Source organism: Anneissia japonica, unplaced genomic scaffold, assembly GCF_011630105.1.
Source record: "Anneissia japonica isolate Jap-2015-1 unplaced genomic scaffold, ASM1163010v1 scaffold287835_len3118868_cov185, whole genome shotgun sequence".
Taxonomy (NCBI): Eukaryota; Metazoa; Echinodermata; class Crinoidea; order Comatulida; family Comatulidae; genus Anneissia; species Anneissia japonica.
Window position 1 is genome coordinate 3,071,972 of NW_022737223.1, and position 5,665 is coordinate 3,077,636.

At 35.0% G+C, this 5,665-nt stretch overlaps 1 long non-coding RNA gene across 1 annotated transcript; it reads right to left on the reverse strand.

Moving 5' to 3' along the window:
- Positions 1–3,201: 3,201 nt before the first annotated feature.
- LOC117117235 lies at positions 3,202–4,148 on the reverse strand. The gene is made up of 2 exons (XR_004446872.1): positions 4,071–4,148; positions 3,202–3,714 (listed from the first exon to the last, which is right to left on the reverse strand). It is a non-coding gene; the product is annotated as an uncharacterized LOC117117235 (long non-coding RNA).
- Positions 4,149–5,665: the final 1,517 nt, after the last annotated feature.

The window sequence follows — 5,665 nt, forward strand, 5'->3', positions numbered from 1 at the left end:
CCGATTAAACGTAGAAATAGGAAACCTAGAAATATAGTAAAAACGCTGAATAGTACTCCAGCGTCGCGACATGCGGACGTTGGTACGAGTAGGTTAGTCTACAAACATCGCCTAAAGTAATTGATTTTTACCCGGCAGAACGAAAGAAGGAAACTCCGCTTTTCAGTTGTCTTAGGCGCAGGTTTTTTGACAAACAATGACCTTTCAGAGGTCAAATTGCTGTCAAGAATATGAATTGGCTGCTTCACAGCAAATATTTTCCTGATTTCCAACCATCTTTTGGGACATTGCTCTTTAATTGGACTATAATCATAGCTTTTGTAATTTATTGCCTATGCAAGGTCAGCTATACTATACTATACCATAGGTATGCCTATGTGATTTATTGACAGCTTGCTGGAAAACTAATTAACATTTCGGCTCTCTCTTTTGATATTGAGTTTGATTGTCAGTTAAGGTCAGTGCAAAGTGAGGTTCCTCAACCCGTCAGAGCTATTGCTGAAACAGGTATTGTGGTAAAGGGAATGGTAACAGCATGGGAAATATAAACAAAAATGGAAATAGATTATGTGAAATGTGTGACCTAAAGGAGCTAGTGATCACAGGAACCATATTTCCACATAAAAATATCCACAAGGCAACTTGGATATCTCCGGATGGAAGCACCAAGAACCAAATTGACCACACTCTCATAAATAGGCGCTAATAGGAATTCAGTTTTGGACACAAAGGTGTACAGAGGGGCTGATATTGGGAGTGATCACTATTTAGTGAGAACAACTATACGATTAAAACTTAAGGCTGCCACAAAAGGAAAGGTTGAAAAGAGGATTCGATTTAATACCGACAAATTGAAACAACCAGGTGAGAAATAAATTTGCAATTGAGTTGAGAAATAGATTTGAAATGCTAAAAGATGAAGCGGAAGACAAAGAACATGACAATACAGTGGAAGATATGTCTAGGGTAATAGAAGAAACATATACCAAAACAGCAGAGAAAGTGTTAGGAAGAAAGAAACAAAAAAAAGAAGCCCTGGATGAAGTCATGAAGCATGGATGCTTATAGAACAACGAAACAAGATTCATAAAACTATTTTAAGTACAAGGTCTGAGAGACAAAAGGATAGAGAGAAGAGAAGATACAAAGCAAAGGACAGAGAAGTAAAAAGGAAAATAAGGCAAGATAAAAAAGAAATGGATTGAAGATATCACAGTAGAAGCAGAAAAAGCAGCAAGAAAAACACTGGAAGTGTCACCAAGCATGAAATAAAGGAAGCACTTAAAACACTAAAGAATGGAAAATCACCTGGTGTAGATTCAATAACAGCAGAACTACTGAAGAGTGACTCAGAATTCACAACAGATAGATAGAAGAGAAAATACCACATACAGTAGAAACCCTCATTTACGAACCCCGATTTTACGAACGTAAGATAAAGATGATGACGTCATAAAACTTTAAGTGAAAGATTTTAAAAAAAATCCGCTCGAATTGTAACTGTTATTAGCATGCATACAATTACACAACACACCATACTATATAGACCTATCCAAGAAGAATGGTGCCCTCCGTTGTCGACGCCATTACTGGGGAGTCCCTAATCCCCTAAATTGCAATGCGGTGTGGTGTGTTTATAAACAAAGTACCATTGAGAAATCCGGCTTTTTATCTTGCCGTCACAGTCGAACCAAAAGTTTATCGAAGTTAAAAGATAAGTATATTATTATGTGTATTTAATACAGAATAAAGATACGACTTAGAAACGTCTACTCTCTGATCTGTACTGGAGGAGGATCTAGGCTAGGCCTACTCCTGTTCCTTTGGCAGGTTCAAGCGCGGCGGTGTATTATCCGTGCAGCAGATAACCAATTTATTTTGGCCTAGCTTAGAAGATTGTCAGTCAGTGTGTCAGTAGGCTACTGGATAACATGACGACGACGTCTGTTTCCTGCTCCTATGTAGGCTATCTGCTAATTTGTCATCTGCTATTATTTTAAACAGACCATAAAAATGATATAAATATTATTTAATAAATGCTATTATTACCCTAAGCCTAGTATTACTACTAGCCGAGTCCTAGGCCAACAACAACGCTCTAAACCAAGGCCATGCTATATCTTAGTATTTAGCCCTACAATTTTAGTGAAATGTTTTAAACGTAATTTTGAAGTAGGCCTATGATGTGGAAAGATGATATTCAAGAATGGCCAAGACTGAATTTCAAAGGCAAGAATTTGACTTGAAAAAGTGGACCTCCCTATATGTCAACATGCATCTTCTTGATTTTGTATTTATTATCACACTACAGTATTTTGTGCATCTGTATAATAATTGCATTAGGCCAATGTTAATGATAAACATTTTTTTTTTCCAGTTATGTCAACTATTTCATTAATACACCAGCTTGTGATGAACAACCAAATGCAAACTATCGAAGCACAGTGCAAGGCCAAAATTACCCGAGTTCTGGAGGGATTTGCATGATTGAGTTTAAGTTTGATGGAAGTACAATCTAAAAGGCAGTGTACACTGCTCACAGGCTATTAGCAACTATCACAATGTTGAAATAACTGTTAAACACACAACAATTACTTGATAAAATTTGATTGTATTGCCTCTGAAATCCACTCTTAAGGTAAATGCTGTAGCCATTTTGCAAGATTATCCTTTAATATATGAACTGCATGTGTACATCAGTATGCACACTGATACTCATCACAGCTCTTCGCTATTCAATAAAGATGGACAAATTGATTGTTTTTGATGAAGTAGTAGGTCTTTCCTACTGTACATGGTAGATATTTTAACAGAATTAGTGTAAATGTATTGTAAACATTATTATTATTATTTTAGCATTGTTAAAATATTGATGCATATCACGTGAATAAAAAGGCAAACTGATCAATTTGCAAGTCTTGGTTCCCCTTTAATTGTTTGCATTGATTTATATAAGGACAGATGATGTTATTCATCAATAGTGATGAAGAAATTGTTGTTGCCTTTAAAATTAATACTGTACTAAATTAAGTGAATTAGTTGAGTGTGATCTGCTGTAACATCACTTAGAAGGGAAACATTTGAGTCTTAAAAGTTTAACCAATATTAAGCTACTATCAGTATTTACCATTTACTGTAAATGATGTTTCACAGAATATCACCAGTACAAAAATTATTACAAATTACAGTCAACCAAATGCATATCGACAGCATGAAAAGACACTTTATTATTATATTAACATTGTTTTACTATAAGAACATCATTTATATTGCTTTATACACCTGGATAGAGAGAGAGAGATAGATACAAGCCAAGATCTAGTGTCTTGTACAAGGACACATGCTGTGTACATTGCCTGGGTTCTTGGACAAGACACTTCGCTTGTTTAAATTCCCTAAATAATGTACAGTACAGTACTTCTTTTTGATAAGCTGATGTAAATTGTTTAAATATTTTCATTCATATCATGGTCTGTAATTTCAGGACTGGCATCAGTCTGTGTAGATTTGCAGCAAAACTTATAAACACAATCCTAAGTATGATCAGTGATAGTAAGGTCATAACACAGGCATCTTTTTGGTTTACAGTTCAATATTCTGTTCCAAATATAAACATGGTTGATATCAGTAGAAGTTTCTGGGTGTTCTTTCATTTAACCAACTGCATTTACAACTCTCCTTTTAGGGACCAGATCTGCCAGGGTGTAATGGTTTCTGTAAATAATAAATAGACAATAATTATTTCTTGATAGCCACATTATACTAGTGTCCTTGTAAATTATTAGCACTCTACAGTAATTTTTTAAGAACATCCCATTAGAGTAACTGAACCACAATATTCTGGTAGTGTCTTGTGTCTGCTTTCAGTAGGTCATGCATACTGTACAACATTTGGATATATATATTTAAAAAAAAAAAAAAACTATCTACAGTAACTAGGAAACAAAGAGCAACTTTTAAACAGAAAATTATTTTTTAAAATCTGTGAGATTGAGTTAAAATGTTTGGTTATTAGAATTAGAACATATTCACAGCACATAGTCAAACAAATAAGCTTTGCTTTAACTTACATTATCATATCCCATGCTGATAAGGTCACCATTGATGACTGGGCTCTGTCAATGAAATAAAGTAGAACAAAGCTGTAAAACAAACCATATTTTAACATTAGAATTATTATTTAATAAAATAAATAGTACAGTAATTATAATCATCATTTTTCCTCATACAAAAACTATTTATTCCATCAAATGGTTCAGAAAAATGGTTAATTTTTAAATTACAGTTTGAGAATACAAAAGGGGATAATAGAGGGCCATCACTAGCATACACCAGCCTCTTGCACCACTTTTTTAGGGTGGTGTACAGTGAGAAATTCAATCAATAAAGTGCCTAGGGCTAGAGTAGTAATATACATAGTGTAGGCCCTCTCTCTAGACGTCATGTTATTCAGTAGCATACTACTGACTCTAGGCCCGTGTAAATTTGTTATCTGCTACGCTGTCGTTGGCCCTTTTTCTTGTTAATGTTACAATAGTGTTATCCGATTAAGCCTGGTTTCCTGTCGACGTAAAGGTCAGAATTTCTTACGTTTCATACGTTTCTTACAACTCTTACGCAAAGTTGAAATAATGCCGACGTCAACGACGTTTGTGTTGATCGTGTTGGACCGCAGATAAAAAAGCAATTTTCAGCCGCTTACGAAAGTTGAACTTACGACGTTGAACTCCACCCAGAGTCCTAAACGAGCGCTTGCAACTGTTATGTTGAGTTGAATTTTTCTTGCGATACGACGACATAAAAATGACGTAATTTGTAGTCACTTACGATTGGCTGCCTTTCCCACTAATCCGTCCTTGTTACCCAGGGTTTTTGCGTGAATGTAGGCCTCTACCTCTTTATATTATGAGCTGCACTGAAAATGTTAGCAAAACATTTAACATTAATAACATGGATTATTGCAAAGAAGTTAGGCCTACATTATTAAAATACAAAAAGGCCTATTTGATGTTTGTAAAATTCATTTTGTTTCACAAAATAATGATGCTTCGAACATTCCCTGAACATTCGTGTTTCGTAGTACCACCAAATTTTAATTATGGGAAACTGAATTAATTGGCCACGGCTTCGAGGTGCTTGTCACCCAATCTACTTTGAGAGAAAGATTTAAGACAAAAAAAAAAAAAAAAAAATCGGAACACGGGAAAGTTGGATTGGGGGTAAACTTTAGCCCTAATTGACAAAATAGATATAAAACGGTCCTCATTCCTGCTGTATAAATGGCCCCCTTGGTTTCTGATGAAATTTGTTATTTTCATTTTTACTACTCTTCTCATTGAAATTTCGCAACGACCAACTAATTTGTTGCAGTATTATATTATTATACCATCATTGTCGTCATTATTTTTTTGTCGCTGATTGCTGGTATCATTTATTGTTGTTCTCATGGAGTTTCTGGGAAACTCCATGAGAATAACAGTATATTGTTCCTTGCATGCTGCGCTGTTCTGCGTTGCGCTGCGCTGTGCCTTGCTGTTTTTAATCATTTTTACTTCCAGAGATCAGAGATTTATTTATATATTTTATGTATCCTTAAATCAGTGGAGAAACTTTATACAGCAATTCAGTTTGCTTTTTGTTTATCCTGTCTCTGATTTTTGGTATT